This window comes from Rhopalosiphum padi, chromosome 4 (genome assembly GCF_020882245.1).
Source record: "Rhopalosiphum padi isolate XX-2018 chromosome 4, ASM2088224v1, whole genome shotgun sequence".
Taxonomy (NCBI): domain Eukaryota; kingdom Metazoa; phylum Arthropoda; class Insecta; order Hemiptera; family Aphididae; genus Rhopalosiphum; species Rhopalosiphum padi.
Window position 1 is genome coordinate 7,050,167 of NC_083600.1, and position 22,995 is coordinate 7,073,161.

The following is a 22,995-nucleotide window of genomic DNA, read 5'->3' on the forward strand; positions in this document are numbered from 1 at the left end:
ACTCCCCGGAGCCACTTTAAAGACAACAAACTACTTCAACGGTAGGATACCTCAATACGTATGAATTCAAAATTTTGAAATGTATTCATAAATATTCCTTAGTGCATTTCAATGATATGCGAAGTAAACATTTTAGAGCACTTTTATTCAACAAAAAATGTTTTTAAATCCAAAATTACAAAAAAATGTTTACGAAAATCCATAAATTTACATTTTATAATGAATATAGGTCCTGAAAAAATATTAGAACATTTTACCATCTTTTAAAAGTTTTGTCTAGAAATACATATAAGTATTTTTATTAAAATAATAAAATATTTTAGAAAAAACCATATTCAAATATTCAATATTATATTAAATTAGGGTTTGTCTATCAAATGTTTATTATAATATTTCTCAATAAATAAATGTCCAAAATGCTTGACTTGTTAAATCACAGAAACTATTTCCTTTTAAATTACCAAAAAGACCCTTTTGTTTACATTAAGAATTATCAATTAAAGAATGAAAAAAAGTTCAACTCTATGCTTCAAAAAAAAAAAAAAAAAGTAGAAACAAAAGTCAAAATAAGATGAAAATTAAGAAATAGTTATCTATATTAAATAAAATTAATTCCTGTAATTTTTTTTAATTTAAATTACACCAGTTATTATAATACGTATCTAAATCATTTAAATACATTTGTCATGAATCGCAAAAATCACAATCGTTTTCAGTTTACTTACAATAATATCTTCATAATGATATAGGTAGTTTCATTTCTGAAGACATTTTTTTTAACATCATAGAATGTACATTCTTTATACGAAGAAATGGATAAATATGACACGAAAGAATTTACAAAAGACATGTATTTGTGATAATCCACTATACTATCATGTATTCAATAACACTATATAAAAATATTTTTTTCAGAATAGAAGAACATAAAATATAAACCAATAGACAACCAATAGCTCGAAATTGCCGAAAATTTATGTTGATAAAAAAAAAAATATATGTAAATGTCTTATACTGCAGATTATGTATGTTTATTATTTATTCGTGTTAAACATTAAGTGAAAATTATTGTTAGTTACCCGCATTCTTTATTTTTATAACACATAAATATAAACTAGAACATTACCTATCTCTCACAATTGTTCATACTAGATTATTATAATATTACATTGAAATTCTAAAATATATCAAAATATGTTGCATTAACAATTTAAGTATCACTTCATCCAATAATACATACTTTTCAAGTACATTATTCATTCAGTGTATGCTAAATAAAACAGAAAATCTGTCAATTTCCTAACTAATAATAAATACCCTAATGTGGGTATGCAAATATAATATAACCTATTGTATAGTATATTTAACAATAACAATAAAAACAGTATATTATCATTTAAGAGTTTAAAATCATTTGTTTTATATATACATAATACATATATATATATATATATATATATATAAATGATAATTTTATAATGATTATTCTTCAAAACCATTTTATATAAATAACGTAACCTCCCGATCAGCATAAAAATCATATTAACCCTTTATGTTCAAACATGCTCTTTGTTTGTATTACTCAACGTATAAATATACGTCGCGCGTCAAGTAAACAGAAAAACTATAACTGTGTTAATGTGTGTTTTATATATATATATACAATATACATAGTGTGTTTGTATTTTTATTGTACTAAAAAAAATATGACGACGGAATTTAACGGAACTTTATAACTCGGTTATAAAATGCACAGATAATTAAAATTATTATGAACCTTTCAAAAAAAAAAAAAAAACACACATAGATACAAATATTTTTATTGCATCACATACTTAATGCTATATCGATAGTGATATATTTTGATTAATATAGTATTAAATAAGTGCCATTATATACCGTACTCGTATAAAATTATAAAACATTTATTTTTAAATAAATATTACAATATGACAGGCAGAACAATTCAATTAAATCGGACAACAAATACTAAATAAAGTTCTACAGTAATTAACTATCTTTCGAGCCAAACACAAAATAAAAAAAAAACATTGTTGGATATATCTTTACAAGTATTTATAAATAGCCATTATTTCATTTATATTATTTGAGATAAATAGATAAACTATTTAGATGAATTCAAAACTTTTTAGGCTTAAGCTTTTACTGTATTTATGAAAACAAAAACATTAAATTCTTAATTATATTTTTAAATTACCTCTTGTTTTGTAAAATGCCACGCAAACCACTACAACTAATTAAACGAAAAATCATTTTATACTTACCAAAAGTACTGTTAATAAACATATAATTAATTATAAATAAGATCGAGAATCTAGATCATAATAAAAGTTGAGGAAATTATCGAGACATCATTTGAAGGCGGATGCGAAAACTATTCTTTTTGGTTCTAACCAAATGAAAAAAAATATTCAACACAGAAACTACACTCCACAAACACAATACAGGTCGCAAATATCAAAGTATAACTTAGTTAACAACTTGTAATAGTTAATTGTTTTTCAAACTTTAAATTCTCATAAAAACAAATATAATTAAATTGATTTGACATTAATAGAATTTAAATTATTCAAATTAATTTGCTTGAAAATTAAAATGTCTAATCTAAATCTATAATTTCTATTAAAAATAAATATAAATAGGTAATCAAAATACATTTATTTCATCAAACAAAACGTTATTAAGGGAATTATATGTTATTTAAATAGCCAATTTTATTTCACTATATTCTCGATAGCTAATAATCATTTATAAAAATGATCTCTTTAGAGTAACACCATTATACACTTCCCAGTCGTTAGAGGCTATAGACACAACTTTTGTAACGATTTTAGCGAACCAAAATATAAGTTCTGAAAAAAATACATTATTGTAAAACCAATAGTTTCTTCACTTCATTTAGAGTCTAAAGTAAACGAAAAATATATACTAAAAAATAAACGACAGTGCACGACAGACAAAAAAATTATCTTAAATGTTTTTTTCCAGGTCCACGCTAATGGAATATCAATTAGATGCGACTCAGGCAGAGGCTGTTGAGTGGCGATAAATTCAGAAAACACTGGCCAATTTTTACAAAAGCATACACACAATTTAATATATTATTATTTACACGAAAAAACTTTCGACTTTTGCCTCGCATATAATCTACCTCCTGATGACAATAATTTGTTAATGGTCGTCACCGGTAAAGAACCATCATGGACGATAGTCTTGGAAGTGGTCCAAAGACCTTTTTTGTAGACTATCTATCTGACGATAACGCCATCGTCGCCACCATCGTTGGCGACAACAGACGGCGGGAAAATATCGATCCAAATAATCGCGTCGTGAACAGATGCGGAAAATTGGATAGCTCCGCCCCTGAACGTGTCCTAAGCATTGGCCAATAAAATAAAACCGAAAGACAATTTCTGGTCACGTTATGTGAAACTAACACGATAGGTCTTATGTGCAAAGTGTATATGCATAAATATAATACATGTATACAGTGCATGGTGGACAGTCATCGACAGGCACAGTCCTACTACCACTATAAAAGGCAGATTGGATTTTACAAAGCCATTTCTAGTTTCTACTTAAAAATCTAGATCACCATCGTTCTATTAACTGAGGAAACGTGTAAAATATATATGTACCTACTTAAAACTTTAGAAATACAAACATGATTATGAACCACTAAAGTTATAACCAACTTAATATTTAGATATACAGTTATTAAAGTAAAGATGAAATTATACGTTTTATGAAACATATTGTGAAGTTATAATAGTTAAATTATATTTTATACACCGTAAATCTGTAACTAGCAACATTATTGATAAGAAAGAGAGTTTAACAGTATAACTACTTTAAAGATGTTAAAAATATACACGTTGTACATTTTATAAATTAAGTCGTGATTTAATTTATCATAGGACTATAACTGTTAATTTTTTAATAAATAATTACTCAGTTAAATTAAGGTTTTTATCGATTACATACTAATACAAAACTATAATGTTTTCTATATGTTGAATATAGTTGATAAATCCTTCTAATAACCTGCAGCAAATTATAAAGCAGCGGATAATAGTCTAGTTTACAATAATATCATTGTATGATGCAAGTTAAATAATTAATGTATTCAAACAACGGATGAAACATAAAATAACTTTACAATGTTATCATTAAATTGACCATCAAAAATATTTTATTAACTATAAATTATGTGAATTCCCAATTTCCCATTGTAATTACAGAAGGTATAATCTACTAACACTATTTTATTACCAATAATCAATGTTGACCTATCACCTATTATGTTATTATAGGTATCCAATTAATATTTATATGTTATATGACACGAATAATGAATTTGTATTGTAATATTTGTAAATAAATATTATTTAAAAAATCATAAAATTAATCAGACAATTTTCATGATAAAATTATGTAGTTTACACTACAAAAATATTGTCATTATTTACCATTATAATAATGAATTACACAATACTTCAAGTATATAAAAGTATTTCATACAAAAATTAAAGTTTCGCTTAATGTGAAACGAAAAAATTAAATGCGTACATGTGATTATAAAAAAAACATAAAAATAAACTATACCGACACTATTTATAAAATAAAACCTAACCATGTATTTTCAAAATATTTACGTACATGTGAGTAGATTGGTATTTTTTGATCGTCTTACAGAGGAAAATAAAATAAATGAGTTGCGTCGTTAACAAACATTAACAGATCTCTTTCAAATAAAAAAAATATATAATTCTTCTACAAAACAATAATGACGTGCCACATTAAAGATAATAATAATTTGTAGCTATTAAATTCACAGAACCTATTACGTATATTACGTATAATGCTTCAACTAGATAGTTAAACTGCGGATCAACATTTGAATACCAACAAAAACAAAATACCAAAAGCACTATATCTTCATTGCTAATTTATTTAATGTCCACGTTTTAACTCACTACATACTTCACTGGCAAAAAACTCAAACTAAATATATTTATAAATATTATTATAAAAATTAATCGATCTAATATTAAGTGCTTATATAGATAAAATAATATTAAGATAAACCTAGCTATGTTCATAATTTCTTACCTTTACTGGAACACTGAAATACCGATTGATCCAAATTATTTGTCAATTCCAATCTAAAAATAACAAAAATATTATATTTTTATTAAATATTTTTTTACATTTCTTAACTTATTTATTTACAGCAAACAATTTATTATAAATTTAGTACATAAAATAATTAATAACAAAACTACTAGTTTTTATTATATTTTATAAATATTACGATAAGTATTAAAAATGCATATATTATGCACACTTGTATAAATAGTTGAGAAATTAACACCATTTTTAAAAACTTGGTAGAAATTATAATATAATTTACACTATAGAATATCTGCATGTTTTTTTTGTACCTAATGTATTTTTAATTCACTGGAATATTTACGGACAAGTGTCGCTGATGAGTGATTTTTTTCTCGTGACATGCATGTCAAAATTCACAATAGAAATTAAAAAATATGAATATTATGTATAACAAAATAATATAGATCGTATTAATAACAACACACAAATACAATTTAAAATGAATTAAGTATATAGCAGTCTACGAAATTTAAAAATAGTATTAAAAGAATATCACACCAATATAACCATACTAAAATAAATTATAATTAATTTGGCAGACTTTATTTAATAATATTGAAATTATAATATTACACCCTAATAGCCAAACAGGTATATAGTAACATACTATTTTTAATAAATGTTAAATTAGTAGATAATAATTATTTGAAAATCTATAAAATAATTTAACATAAACTAGCCTTTTATTTAATCAAAATATAAATTATGAGAATTTATTTTCTTGATATTTGTTTGATGTCTGGTTTGGTAAAAGTTTATAAGGACTATCCTATTTACAAAGAAACAAAATCTTAAAATTATATCTTTTCAATATATATTGTTATAAATAATTTTGTTTACATTGTGTTTAAAAAGTTTAGAAACTTTCTCAACATATTATTATATTACTACATATTGTATTAGGTAGGTATATATTATAATAGAATATATCGTTTTATGAAAGAAAGAGTATACTTATATGTATGTTACTGTTTTAAGTACTAAAGTTTTAACTACTAAAGTCAAGGTTTACAAAAATGAATTAATATTTAATACAATTTTTATAATACGTATCATATTTCTAAATTAAATGAAATCTGCAGCTTTAAAAATTCACTTATCCAAAATTATATTATTATATCATCAATATCTTTTTCATTTTCCAATCATCAAAATCGTTAAAATTAAAATAATATTTTAACATTGAAAAATAAAACAATAATAATCACATAAACTTTTATGACAAAAGTATATCTCATTCATTTGTTTAATAATTAATGTAACAATTAAAAATAAATACATAGGGTTGAAGAAAATTAAGTTAAAATTATACTGTTTTTTAATACAAAAACCTTTCTACCTTTTAGAAATTTATTTATTTTTTCAAATTCTTGTATAATATTACAGTATGTACCATTTATATATAGAATTTTGAACAAAATGTCACTGAGAAAGTCCTACAATATAAGTAGGTCACCAGAGACACATATAAACAAAACTCTCTCTACAGCTATAGCCACCTCCTCCACACCATATTTAAAAAGACCCCAGAGACTATTTCGCTTGATCGAATTATCGAATTGTTCACGGTTTGCAATTTGCAGTGACTTTTATTTCTAACGTTTTTCTCCGTCTTTTGTCTGTCGACCTATTCTCTATCATTACACAAATTAATGTGCATCATTTCATTTGCTTTTTTTAAATGTGGTGGGATGTGTCACAGATTGTGAAAATTGCACGATTAGCTTATCTTAATTGATTATAAAAATAAAAACTTTTTTTTTCGATAGGTACTTAAAACTAAACTATAACCCACCAGCCAGTCCGTGTACTTTATTTATAATGCATATAATTTTAATTACAGCAAATGAACCGTTTCAGGGATGTACTTCGGACACTTGGTCAATTTGCATTACTTGAATTGGAGATAATTTGTGACCCGACCCACACTGTTGTCTGTTTTATCAAAACACCCAGGAAGGATGGCATTGCAGGATCGGCGGAACGTGACGCATACCTACACTAAGATACGCACACTGTGCACTTCACAATTACGGCTATAATTCCGCAACGGTGGTAAAATAGGATCGTACTATAATCTTACGAGCGTATTATAATATTAATTATATAGGCTGAAACAATGATCTAAGGATATTATTACTCGTGTCTACTAACCGTATATAACGTGTACAATCTATATCAACCGGAAACGGAATCGTGAACGACCTTAGATAACGATAAACAACCGTCTTTGGAGGATATCTCCAGCTACCAATCCACAGTACTATATATGTTAAACGCAGAACGGACTAATCCCTTTACAAAAAAAAACTAGTCTCATCGTGATCTATTTTCGTTTTTATCAAAGTATATTTTTGTAAAAAAATTGTTCGACAAAATATATTGTTTAAAAACCATGTTGGTAACAGGTTACAAATATAACAATCATAAGTGTGCATAAAAATAAGGACATTTTCTAAACATTAAAATTAAAAATGTATGTGCTTAGCCCAATTTTAACATAATTTTAAAATTGTAATGATAGATACATCTATTCAAATTTTCAAGTATACTTAAACACTATATATTCAAATACTTATATTTTTATACCATTAAACATGGTAATACAAACATTTTTTTTAAATGAAAATCGTTACTGTAAGTAAATAATTAATCGGATGATCCAATCAAAAATCATGACAAATATAAATATAAAACCTACAAAATATACCATTAATTTTTAAATCATCTTATCGCTCACATATTTAGACTATTATTCTTACAACTTAACTCATTTGAATTAATAGATTTAGATGCATCGACATTTTTAAAAAAATCCTATCTGAAAAATAATTAACAGTAAAAAAGAGTTATACGCTTTGAAAAAATAAATTATACTTCCACGAGATACTCTTTAAATGGTATAAAAAAATATAATTATTTAAAAATATGATCTTAAAAAAAACTTAAAATTCCAAAAATTATAATTTAAATTAATGCATTATCAAAATATAAAAACAGAGTGAACATACTTGATGAATTACATATCATAATCAACAATAATTTATATATTTAAATTTTATTATTAAAATTGCTACATTTAAACGTTGAGGTTATGTAGTTATGTTTAAAAACAAATTATCAAATATTTTCATAAAACGGAGCAATGATTATACAAAGTAATGATATAAATTTAATTTTAAAAATAAAATTGTTTGTAATATAATCACACATTAACATAATAAATACTATTCACTATCACGCCTTTATTCAACGATACCGTATTATTTTCATTATTATTATTCCTATAGGATATACCACAGTGACTATCAAATGTAAGTATACTACGACAATAATAATTATAAATAATCAAATAAAATAAAATATTACCATAAATAATAATATGTTAGATCAACGTTTGAAAAAAATAACATGGTTTTGTATACAATAATAGTTCATCTATCATACCTGTACAATGTATATGTATAAATATATTTTCTAAAATAATTCTGAAATTAAATTTTTGTAATTACAAACTACTCAATGTTCTCAACTATTTTTGATAGAAATGTATTTTAATGCAAATTGGAATCAAGACTAATTTGTTTTTTCGGAAAAGGACAATATTTCTTTAGTGGAATCCGGCATCATCTCTCTACTTCTACTTTTATCCGAAAGAAACAAAATACCTCCAAAAGATTTTACTGCAGACGATTCTATGATTTATCACTTACAAAACGCAAGTTTTGAATGGTTAGTAATATCAAATCAAATTAAGATAATATGTTTCTGTCCTATCCTCTTTTGAAATCGTAACACTGACAATACACCACCGTTTTAGGTAATGTGTCAGATAAGTCCACCAAAGTACGTATATTGAATAGTAAAAAAAAAACCCACACCCAGATTCTGCGACAGGCGATAAAATATTATGTCCAAGTACGTAACATTTGATGATCCTATATTATAGCAAGGCAATATTGGTCGGAAATCGTAAAAACATAGTGGTGTACTCACTCCATTGTAATAATATGTTTTCAACTCAGTCCTGCAAATAATGAAGTCCTCGGATAACCCCTTACACGTGTCATCATACCTGTTCAGATAAAAGTTAAAAACAGTAGAAGTCGTTTATATCTGCTCCAGCATTATCATTTCACTCTCTTTTTCTGGAAAAAAAGTCCTAGAACTTTTGATATCTCACACAGTATTGTAAGCATTAATTGTTACGGATAGTGTGAATAATAAATAATTATTATATTTTTATTTAAAAAATAAACATTATATAACATTACTGTTTGTGTTTTGTTATTTTTAAAAATTAATTTTCAGTTATTTTATAACAAAGAATTTGATAATAGTTAAGACTTATGAATGTTATTTAAAAATTTTATTTTATCATAACATTGTAAATACGAATCACGCCATTACCTTTTAAAAACAATGTAATTTTTAGTCCCATTTTAAAAAATAATTTATCTAAAAACTTGACCAAAAAAAAGCTTAATATAATATTTATCACTAGAGTTTGGATATTTTAAGAAATTCTAGTATGTACTTATTATGAATTTAAAGTATATTTTTGTTTTTTCTTAGATTAAAATATGTTTTCTCAAGTTATATAGATTTACTTATAACATCTGAACTATATAAATCTAAATCATCATAAATATAATTTCTCGACTAAAATATTTCAAAAATAAAAATATTAAATTAATATTCTAAAAATAATGTACATACCTTACTATTTCAATTCTCGCTATATTTATAAGATAAAAATATTTAATTAATATAAAAATTCAATTAAACCACTTTAAAATTATAATATATTAATTTTTATTTTATAAAAAGTTTTGAATTCCATGTATTGTATTTTCAAGTTAATTGTAAAAAAAAGTAATTTAAATTAATTGATAAATGTTTTCATTAAAAACTAAGATAATTACAATTTATCTTATAACATTATAATAATATTTAAAAGGCATATTTTTAAATTTAAAATCACTATGAATAATTATTAGAACAAATTAATTCATTTAGATTGGATTTAGATTATATTTAATATAATTGTATTCTAAAGTTTTTTTTTTTTTAATCGGATCAATAATACGTACTCGAGTTGTGTTTCCAATTGGATAAAAAGGTATTAAGGATCTTTATTAAGAGTAAATAATAATAGAATAATTTGTACAAAATTCAATTAAAGTCAATGGATATGTAATAATAATTGACCCGGAGTAGTTTTTCGACAAGTAACAATTTTGAGCAGTATATAAACGAGATATGCTTGTTATTCCAAAATGGAGAAGAAACTTTAAAAGCTAATTTATGGGTTTTAATTACACATTCCACACGCCTAAACTTAATAGTTAATACAGTTTAAATGTATCCATAACCAATTTCATCCTAAACTTCATTAACAATATATAACGTTCATACATATAATATGTAGCAAAAACAAATGCTAATTATAGTCGTCGACATTATTTAAGCCCTCCTACAATCTATATCTATAATAGCCATTTCCTTTCACAACTAATTCAAAATTTGAATTTTCTAACAACCACTTTAACACAGAAAACACGATTAATCAGTGATTTAAGCTCCTGTAAAATAACAGCTCAATAAGGATAACTATAAACAATAAACATAATATAATATATATTCATACTCATTATTTTTTCTGTAGTTATAGAACAAAACAGTATTTATTATATGATATTTTCCATATAATTAACAAATACCGCAATCTTGGAGTATTTATGATATGTAATTAAGAAACCAATATTACATTTTAAAAATACTATATTTTAATAATTTATTACAGTTAATTTGTTTGGATTTTTAGAAAGATTTGAATATTAATGCTTCAGTAATAAACAATTCCAGTTGTAACGAATTTTTCAGTAGGTACTAATAAATTATGTATTTCTATTATTCGAGATGTATTGAAGTATAAATATAACTTTGAACCCATCAATCTTAAATTTATTGTATAACTTGCTTTTAATAGTCTTTTTTTTTATTATGACGTTTAAAAATGTGTTTCATAAATTATACGAGAGTGACAGTCGACAGATTTAGTGAAATGTAAACAGGTTAAATAGTAATACGGACCATTACGTTAAGTTCTTATACATTTCTATTAATGCAGTTTATAAATCTAAATTAAAGAAGTATCTAAATACTTTAACACCGTCACACCGATATTAAAATATTAATAAATAAAAGTTTCCAAGTATTCATAAAATCACAAACTTTAAGTAGCATGTTTATTTTAAATTCAAAAATATTACCAACGCGGTACAATAAATTTTACATTGTACAAAGAATATACGTAAACCACATGATTGAAATTGTTCAAGAGGAACATAATTTATTTTTTTAACGAGTCCGTCGAAATCAGTCGATCTCAAAATATACCACATTCAATATTCATAATATAGCAGACATATTAATCAAGCTTATCATTATACTTTTAAAACATTTATGAATTATGTTTATATAATTCAAAATGATAGTATTCGTAGTTTGTGCCATTTTCTAAATAGATACTTTTGATTACCCATTTATAAAATATATGTAATATATACAATATGGTGTACACCATTTTATCGGTTTAAAATTTAAATATTCGCTGTTTATTTTGATGGGTTATTGTATGGTGTAGGTATACCCTATTACACTGACACCAAATATATGTAAACTATATAACCTTAAATAATATTAATTTACACCTAGAAACTCTATGACAAAACAATTCAGGTTTTTTGTTTGCCAAAATTTAAACTCATTTTTGTAGTTACGCCCTTTTACAAAACACAGTTGTTAAGTGAATGATGCAAATATTTCACTTTCTTGATATACTAATTTTACATATTAAATTTTCTTTTTCAAATAAATATTTTAAATTAAAAATATATTATCTGAATTTTTGCGTTCTATAAAACATTATAATTACATTTTAAATAGTTTTTCTTGAGACATACATTTTTAATAAATATAACCATAACATGTTTCTAATAATATTATTATTTATAACAACAATAACTTATAGTATTAATACTTTCAATACAATAAAAACAATTAAAAATCAAAAAGAGTATTTGCAAACAAAAACAAAAAAATGTGCTCTTTATTTATGCACAAACAAACTGGAATATTTCATATCATAATAAATAAATACGAATATAATACAGTTGTATTTAAAAAAAAAATTGACGAAAATTGGTTTGATTTTACGTTTTTCATAATTTGATGTAAGTATATAAAAAATACAATTTTTAAATTAAATATAATTAACTTTAAGCTTAAAAACTTCATAAGATAGTGAAATATATATAGGTAAGTATAGTGTTAATAATTATAAGAAACTGTACAATATATATGATATGGTAGAAAGTTTCAACTAAACCTCAAGTGGGCAATAACGATAAACTTAATAGTAAACAAGTTTCACTTAGATTATTAGTATATATTTTGAATGACATATTCTATGTAATACTAAACTTAAATAATAATCATAATTATAACCAAAAGACTAAATTACATTTACAAAACTAATCGTACTTAAAAATTAATTTTATTCATAAATGTATACCATAGTTTTAAATATGTAAATAGCATTTATTCAAAATATCCTAATAGCTTCCCAATAAAAATAAAAAAATTAATGTAGATGGTTGTATGCATTTTATTTAATTATTATTTATTATACGTATGATACGATATTGAAACAGATTTTACTAAATACGCTTGGAAATATAGTATTCTTATTTATTGACCTTGATAAATCCTTATATTATATATACAAACAATGCGGTCAATCCCGAATGATAATTATAATTTGGGTTATTACAAACGAGATGGTAAATCTTAATATGTATAATCGATTGTAGCAATTGTCGAAATATATTAAAATATATTTTGTATTCAAACACTAAACTTAAAATTACTAAATTATACAAATTTATTATTAGGTTATCTAAAGAAGATTATTATAATTATTTTGTATTAAGTTAATTTCCTCTGATCGAGTCTAATTTCTATGTAAAATACAATTTTTATAACTGCCAATAATTTAAAATAAATCTCACACAAATTATTTATAATAACAGACATTTTACGTTTATAATTTAAAACTTTATTGTATAATATTATATACATAAAAGTATAACTATAATACATCAATTATATATAAACATAATATCAGTAATAGTGTATTAAAGACATACCCAATAAAATAATATGTATATCATTTTTTAGTATTATTGACCCATTATCATTGTAAAATAATTAAAATCATATTGACAAAGAAAAAATGAATATTACTAATAAAACATGTTTTAAATAATATTTCAACCGTAATACATTTATATATTGAGTCGTAGGTCGTAGTCGTAGCCTCGTAGGTCAATATACTTCTTTAACGAAACTACATAGATTTTACTTAATATGAATAATATTTTTATACGTGGGAAAATCAAACAAGTAAAGTTATTCTAATATGATTTTGAATATAGCTACAAAAATAAATGAAAATACAAATGAAAATATTCATACAAAAAAAAAACATTGTAAGTACAAAGTCGATTTTAAGTATGTAGAATATTTTTCTTGAAAATTAATGATATTTGTTTCCTTGAAGTTTCCGTATATTTTTAAAGAATATTGGAATAATAAATAATACTATAAATCATTACTGATATCTCAAATACATAAATAAAAATGTACAAAATAAGTATGAGTATTACTTCTATCTCAGACCCTGCAGATGCAACGTACTAAATTTTCATAAATTCAGCAGCTGATCTAATCTTATGAGTTGTGTTGTAACATTTAATATTGAAATTAATTTATACCGAATTAATTATTATTAAACTTTAAGTTAAGAACATTATATAAGTTTGTACGTTAGATTTTAAATTTGTGTGCAAGTTTTATAAGTATGTAAAATTTCAAAATTTCAAAATGCTCATAAATTGCAAAAAAATAAAAACCATAAAAAAACCAACGCAAAAACTTCGATAATGCTTTATTTATTCGTCTTAACTTACAGTTTTATAACAGATTATTTCATTTTTATATACGATAAATATCAGCCTAAGATTTATTCTACTGAACGCAAATTGTCTATATTACGCATGGATCAGAAGATTAGAAAAGGAAAATAAATAATGCACTGACGTTCTATATTAGGTGCATACTTTATTCATAATATAAATATATAAATAATAAACAATTTCTTTCATAATTTCATGAAAGTATTACTTTTATTACTGTTATATTTTTAGATGCTGAGTGGAGCCATAAATATAAATATCTACATACCTATTGGTATTCAAATTATATATTATGTTTATGTTAAAAAGAAATGGTTTTCATTATCTTTTGGAGCATTAAAAATGCAAATTAGATATAGTTTATAAATCGGGGTATTAAAAATAAGAAATTACCAATTTTTCAAAATAACTGAGAACGGACAAAATAACAATACTTTATGCAACACTAGCTTTTAATAAAATTGTTTTTATATAAAATTCCTTATAACTCATAAATGATTAGTTATTCTAATAGAAATTTAAAAATATGAAATTAAGATTAAATAATTATTTATTTATTAATATTGAATTAAATTAAAAATATCAAAATACATATTATATATTTGAAGTTTAAATTTAGACAAAGTTAGATATTTAAACAAAAAGTAATAATTTTTTTTATAATGTTAAATTAAAATATATTAATTTTAGAAACTTAAGACTACCATTATTTTATATTAATAGTAAATATTCAAATTATTTATAATAATTTTAAGTTATTTATACCACAAGTAAATTTACAATATCCTAAACTTTAACTATTATAAATTAATAAAAAAAATGTAAGGTATAATATTAATAACACAATTAATGAGATATTCTTAAAAATAGTTATTTCAACATACTGCATTAATAATAAATAAATTATTCAAGTTTTATAAATACGAGTAAATTATAAAATATTTTTATAAATATAATATAATTTTTAACACACTGTTTCCGCTCAAAATAGTTTTTTGAATTCAATGATTTATCATTGTTTTCAATTTTAACAAATACATTACTAATCAGTCTCGAAGACGGTATCTTAAAACTAAAGCAACTTCCTCGGTTTTTATAGGTACTGAATAATAACAATAGAAAAAGTGTTTTAAATAAAATTAACTTCTATGATTGTTAATAAATACATTAAAAAGACAATTAACAGAATACATGTATATTATAAACAATATAAACAACAATTTCCTTGTAATAATAAAATAAATAAATAAATTCCATACACCCATTTCAGCTCTAACCTACACTTTTGTGCATGATAATGCAATACATTTAATATCCTTGAATTATTTGTATAATAATATAACTTTGGTACTGACCCACACATGCATGTAAGAAATCAATATTGTTCTAAAGTTTACAATACTTAAATATTTTGTATATACATCATTATAGTATTGTAAACCTGTAAACAATTATTAAAAATAAAATTTGAAACTCGGGTTAGCAGAAAACTTACTAACACAATAGTGTAGATTGAGTATCAATTGTAATAATTATTGAAATAATATATTTTTATACTCCAATATAATTATACTTTTATTTCTTAAATATATAACAATTTAAAGTTTTTAATAAAAATACATGACTTTATTTTCAATAGGATAACAACACTTTATTTAATTAGTAATAAGCCTGTTCACATTTTATTTTACTTGGTTTAATTGTTATGTATAAACAGTTTAGTAAAGCTCTCAGAACCCGTTTATAGTTTGGACTTCAATAAAGTTTAACTTATTTAAACTATTTTAGATTATAATAATATATATTAATCAGCCTGTTATTTAATGCTTAAACATTACATTAATAAACTAGTAAAAAACTAATATATTCCTTGCAACATTTAAAATGTAAAACGTTGAGACAATTAGTATGTTGGACGGTACATGTTATAGGTAAGATAGATACAATAGTGAATAGGTACATAACTATCATCAATAACAATTTTAAATGTTCTATTTAATACATGCCAGTCAACAATCATTACAAACATATTTTTGTGTCCTTATTAATACAGTTTATATGGTTTCATATTAAAAAGTATTAAATTTTTTTACTAAATAATCATCCAAATAAAAGAAAAACCTATAAAGTCTTTCTGCTGTATTGTATATATTGAATTTAGCCCGTCATTGAGTAAGTCACTTTAATATTGATGTGTTAAATTTTAATTTCTTATTAAGCCAGTGTAGAATTCAAACAATTTTTAAAAAATATAAACTGTTAATAAATCTACATTAAATTTAACAATTATAATTATCTTTTTTTTACTTTTTATTTGTATAAGGGTCAGAGTCCAGAAACAAAATAATTCATACATACATTTAAATAAAATATACATAAACTAATAAATAATAAAAATGAAAAAACCTAATTGATGAGATAATTTAAAGATTGTGTAAGTTTTCGAATATATGGTTTTTTAAGATTACTTAAAAATGCTTAAAATCAAAAGAAATTGTATGAATTAAAAGTTAATTTAGGCTTAGATATACTTAAATCAAGCTGTATACTTGTGATTAAATTCGTTTACATCAATACATCATACATTATAATTTACACATATTTTAGATATTATATTTTAAAATGTTGAATATATTATTTATGCAATCGTCTTTATTTTGAAATGTATACACTATACAGGTTAGAATATGAAATACCTACATATTATAATATCATGATAAATTACATCAATCTTATCCATGCCTTTGGCGACTGTTTCAAATTTGCTTGTATTATAATTTTCTTCTGAGCATAAACTTTTCGTGGACCAATCAGACCATACCCAACTCAACCCTAGGGTACAGTTACTGTAATGATACACAATGCAAGTAACTTGCAAATTACTTAAGATATTTAGCTCAGTTAAATAATAATTTCATAATTTCTAGGGCATTTTACATCATATTATCAGCTTCGCGTTCTTTACATTTTTATAAAAATAGCCAAGAAATATTATTTTGTTTTTTAATAACTTATTAATACGAATACAATTCTAGTATATTTTAATTTATACATAGTATAGCACTTATTTATTATTTTAAACGATGAATTAATATATCTCTATAAATAAAATATTAACATAATTAAATTAAAAAGCCATCAAAATGAATAAGAAGTAAGTTGTTAAGGGATATAAGGATTGATATTAAGTTTAAGAATATTATGTGGGTCAATTAGGTATATTTTATGAAGTAAAAATAAATAAAAAATGGAACGAATAGGAATCAAAGAAATAAAATCAAATAGAACATAAATAGTCACTATATTACCTTATTATATTAGTAAATGAATCTATTCCAAATTGAGTCTTAAATTCCGAACAATCTACGGCATTAAATAAAAAATATTTCAAAAACTAATGTATAACTTTATTCCTAAAACATCTATACCAGCAAGTAGGTAAATAAATTAGCTTACAAGAGAAGGTTTTGTTTTCCAATATTGATTATACCTACATTTATTTTAACAATAAGCAATTTCCAGTAAAGAAATTTTAAAATTTGAAGTTTTGACTATAATTTTTTTAATATAAAAAAATTCAATTATTGTTTATTTTTATATTTTATTATTATTTGAACTTAAATAATTTTTAAATCTAATTTAATTATTGAATTATATTATAATTTGAATCATAATCGTAGATTTACTTTTAATGGTTAATATAAAAACTCTAAATATTTTTTTTGTATTAATTAAATAAATATTCACAATATACATGCATTAATAATAGAAGTTTCAATAGTTAGAATAAACAAATAAAGAGAAAATCATTCATCAACTTTTGTTAAAAGATAGGTAACACATTATAATGAGGAACAAAATATCGAATAAAAACATTATTAATGATTTTAGTTGTACCTTAAAATATACCATGAATAAATCTACAAAATTCAGTATATTGTTTTACTAAAAATATTCTCAAATTGAACAAATGTTCGACTTGGTTATAAATTACATAGCACCTATAAAAATGTATTTTTTATCTTATGAATTGGATGGTTGGATAAAAATCAATGTTATGTATATACAAAAATCACATGGCATAAATTATTTAAATAAATTTTAAGTTTTAATCTATTTACAACAAAAAAAACTATTATAATATTGAGAATTAAATTAAATAGCGTATTTGTTTTATATTTTTTGTTAACTAATATCTGCCAGTTAATGTCTTATCCGAAGACGACATTTTCAACAATAATTTAATACTAAGTTTTATACTGAACGTTTTCACTATTCATAGTCCAAAGTTACACTACCAAGTGTTGTTATTTACATATAATCTATAGGTAATTGATGACTAAATTTATGTTAATCATAAAATACACGTGAAACGTTCGTTCCAATATCAGGTTCTGGTGGTACCGCAGGGATTAAATTTGATTAAGACATCTGGTCACCAGTCACCACACGCCGACAGGGCACTACAAATACAACTATCTAAAGTACTTATCCAATTTACATGTTTCATAACACTAAAAGCCCATTATAAAAAAAAAAAAAAAAAAAAACGCTAACATAATGTGTAAATAATTGCCATATTATTCCAATTTTCATTCACCTTTGAATATAAATCATAAAAAATATTTCCGAGTTTCAACTCGGATAAAAATAAAACATTTAAAACTTTCAACCAACTATACGCTGACTTTAAAATTGTATATAAAACTACTAAATAGATGATACTATCGAAATATTTTTTGTTTCCATCGATCAAAATTGATGTATACCTACGATCTAAATGTTATATACGAATATACGTCAATATTTTACAAATAATTCTTGCCCTTATTATTTTACAACTATACACTTGGTGTAGTTCTAGTCTTCTAGATAGGGACTTGGCATACCTACCTAAATTTAAAAAATATATGCCTAGTTTATATTGCTATTTGTATATAAGGTGGATTAACAATTTTTTCTTAACTTGTTATAATAAGATATAGTAACTAGTAGCATAATAATATATTTGTAACGATGATTATCACATGGAAAAATTAGTAAATTAATTAAAATTATATCGTATATAATTGCATTTATAGCATAATAATAATCATTAGAATTTTACAGGTACATGGTGCATACTAATAATAATTACAATAATATAAATAAAGTGATAATTTAGTATATATTATTTAAGTGTACATCACACAATTTTGAGCCAAACAAATTTTAAATGCCATTAATATGTTAGATAAAATATAATATAATAATTTGAAATGAAATGAACCTTATATTTTTTAATATTGAATTACCTATTCATATATAGTTTTGGAAACCTTTTTATATAGTTATGATTTTATGAATTTCTTGAATTTAGAAGCATCGATAAAAAAGTTAACTTTATATAAACCAGAGTTAATTAAATTTGTTAACATTTGTAAAATTTAAATTTTTTAATTATGAAGATGTGCGTTTACTCCATGGTAGTAGTAAAATAACATATTATTAAATAAAAAATTTAAAAACATATTAAACATTATTATTTAACATTCTACATAATGCTTTATCATAGTCATAATTGTATTAATTTTATTTAATCTTATACATAAAATGATGATGTCCTCTTTATGACAGCAGTCTGTAGTTGTTAAATTACCCTTATTCTAACTAGCTAGGTACTAAATTAGAAATGAGAAGTGAGTGGTTTTTCTATAGTAGGTACTATCCAGGTTTATATATATATATATAATATATATACAATACACATTGCATATAATATGTGATGAACATAATGGACAAAGAAAACACATTTTGAGCTGAAATCCTCTTATAATAAGGAGATGATGGTAGAATATATTTGTTAAGAATATATATATGGCTCAAGTATTACACTCACTATCTTACATTAAATAAATTACATTATGACATGCTAGATAGCAACATCATAAAGTTTTATTAAAATAATCGTCTAGTCAAATTACTGATAATAGTAATTAATAGCGTATAATTATTACACATTAACATTTAATACACATAATAATATATTGCAGGTATATAAATGACTCAAATTAATGTAGGTATATCTATCCCACAGGTATTAAATACCACCTATTAGATTAAATTAATTGTCCTTTATAAATATTTCTATAACCATATTTTTTTACAAAGAGTAAAAGTAATGAATAAGAGAGAGCTGTGACAAATAATAAGCTTTAGAGAATTGAGTTGTAGATACCAAAATGTAAAAAATAAATGAAAGAATACTACAGAGACACTACATTAGTGGATCGTCATGAACGTGAATGTTGGTTTTAGTTATCTAGCAAGTTGTAATAATTCTTACAATTTAAATTAAATTAAACTAAACAACTAGAGTGACTCAAATAAGTAAAAAAATAACTTATACTTTTCAACAACAAAAATATTCCATTCCGTACCTATAGAAAATTTAAAACATAAAATTAATTTTACTGTAAGGTTTGTATTTTATTTCATTTTTATTATTATTATTTTTTTTTTTTTTAATTAATTTTAAATGAAATACTAGAAATCCTAAGCACGTATTTCACTTAATAAAGAAGTTTTTGTAACATCTTATTGACTTTCTTACAAACTCAAAGAAGTAGACCAAACGCTTAACATTTTGATTTAAAAATTTTCTATCAGTATAATCTATGTTTATCATAACAATAATTTTGAAATTGTTAATACATTTATATAAATGTCCTCTTCAGTAAGAATTTTTTTAATTATACAAATTTTGATTTACCTACAAAAATGAAATATTTTGTTCAAATGTATAAAAATTCTAACAGCTTAAGGGCCGTCGTGTTTGTCCAAAATATTTTTTTCCACCCACTCTTTTTTATTTGAAAAATAATTAGTACGATAAATACATTGTAATTCTTAAAGTGTATTAAATATAGATGCATTAACATTATTTTATGAAAATAAAACAAACCTTACTATAACCTTGTGACGACATAATTTTGAAAATAAAATTATTTCTCGATTTCTTTAAAATATCATTGCACTCATCAAACAATTACAAATAAAACAAAAATATTTGTACAATGTATTTTAAATATTATCTTACACTATAAACCTATGAGTAAACATTTACAATATTTATTAGTTATAATATGGTATGATAATATTATATAATGTCTTCTCTAAATAAACTTAAAAATATACAAAGTGATTCACAATCATGCTTATTCCTTTTTTTCTTTAATAATGCAATTGCAAAAACTCTGAATTTCAGAATTTTTAAGTATACTTAAAGACAATAATATTTAAATACTTGAAATATTTTGTTTAATTTAAAAGGTATCCTATGGTGATATAAACTTATGTTTATAAAATTAAAAACGCCCTTTTTTTACTAAAAATTATTTAGCGGATGATTTTTTTTTTAAATATTTATGTACCTATCTAAATTAAAACTTGGACGAGTATTTTCTTAGTTATAAAAAATTTTTCTAATTATAATATATTTTAATGTTTACGAAAAAAGTTGAATGCAAAATTTGATAAATAGAAAGTATAGGTATTATTTATTTTTAATTGATTCACAAATTATAGTAAGTAAGCTATATTAATCTATTAGCATTTTACGATTTATAATAATTGTCTAAATAATAACTAATAAGAACATGGCCTGAACAAATATTAGATTTACATATATTTTAATTGTATGTATAACCATAGCCGAGCGCCCGGGCTAAAAATTGTAATACCAACATCGAGTTTAATAATTCAAAAACTACTCGTTTGAATTTTTTTTTTTTAATGTCAAAATTTTAAAAAATGATTTGCTTAATAATTTAAAATAAAAAAAGGTGGTATTTATTTAAAAAACAAAAGTTTGTATCACCATATACACCTTCTTTAATGATACAACAAATCTCAAGATTTCGAAAATATGATCTTTAAATATATTTTAAAATTCAAATGATTAGATTTTGAATAACTACGTTATTTTAAATTCTAAGCAGAGTGATGAATGTATTGATTTTAGATGATGTGTTTTTGTATGTATTTTATGGGTATTCGAAAAAATGGTTCGATTTTCAGCTTTGGAGGTGATTTTGGATAGCAAATTGGATCTATATTGTGTTTCAGTATTTTTAGAGAGGTAAAAAAATCGGAAAAACAAACAAACTCTTAAAAAAACGGGAATTTTTACATAAAATCAGTTTTTGACAAAATCGATTTTGTTTATTAAATATAATTTAAAAATGAATAACTTGGAATACTTGAAATTTTCATAGAATGTTTATAATTACATTTCCTACACATAGTATAATCTTCAAAATATTTTGAATCTTTTTGCGCTACGAGCATTTATACGTACTTAAAATATTCACTTTTTTTATTAAATAACGATAAAAAATTATTCACAGTCAAAATTATTGAATATTTAATAAAAAATCCCTCATAATTAATAATTCTTATATGCGTTTTAAATCTAAATTATAATAACATTTCTTAAAATCACAAACTTTTACAAAGCATTTTGTAGTAAAAAATCTAAAAAAATACACAAACACATTTATTTTTTTTCTATAGATATTTGAAGTACAAATGTGTTCGAAATTAAATATTAATAATAAATAACAATGTTTATTATTTTAAATAATTCAAAAACATTATTCGTGACTTCGAGAAAACTTAAAACTTTTACCAATATTATGATATTAACTATAGGTATGTAATAAGTTAAATTAAAAATATTTAGATCCATCATTTAAGATATTACAAACATATTCACGCT

General features: G+C 22.8%; 1 protein-coding gene across 1 annotated transcript in view; it reads right to left on the reverse strand.

The window, feature by feature from the left end:
• The window catches only part of LOC132929536 (glutamate receptor ionotropic, NMDA 2B), a 266,563-nt gene that overhangs the window by 233,489 nt on the left and 10,079 nt on the right, over window positions 1–22,995 (reverse strand). The window contains exon 2 of the mRNA XM_060994930.1: window positions 5,134–5,186. The gene's annotated coding sequence lies outside the window, so the exon portion shown is untranslated. The remainder of the gene's footprint in view (window positions 1–5,133; window positions 5,187–22,995) is intronic.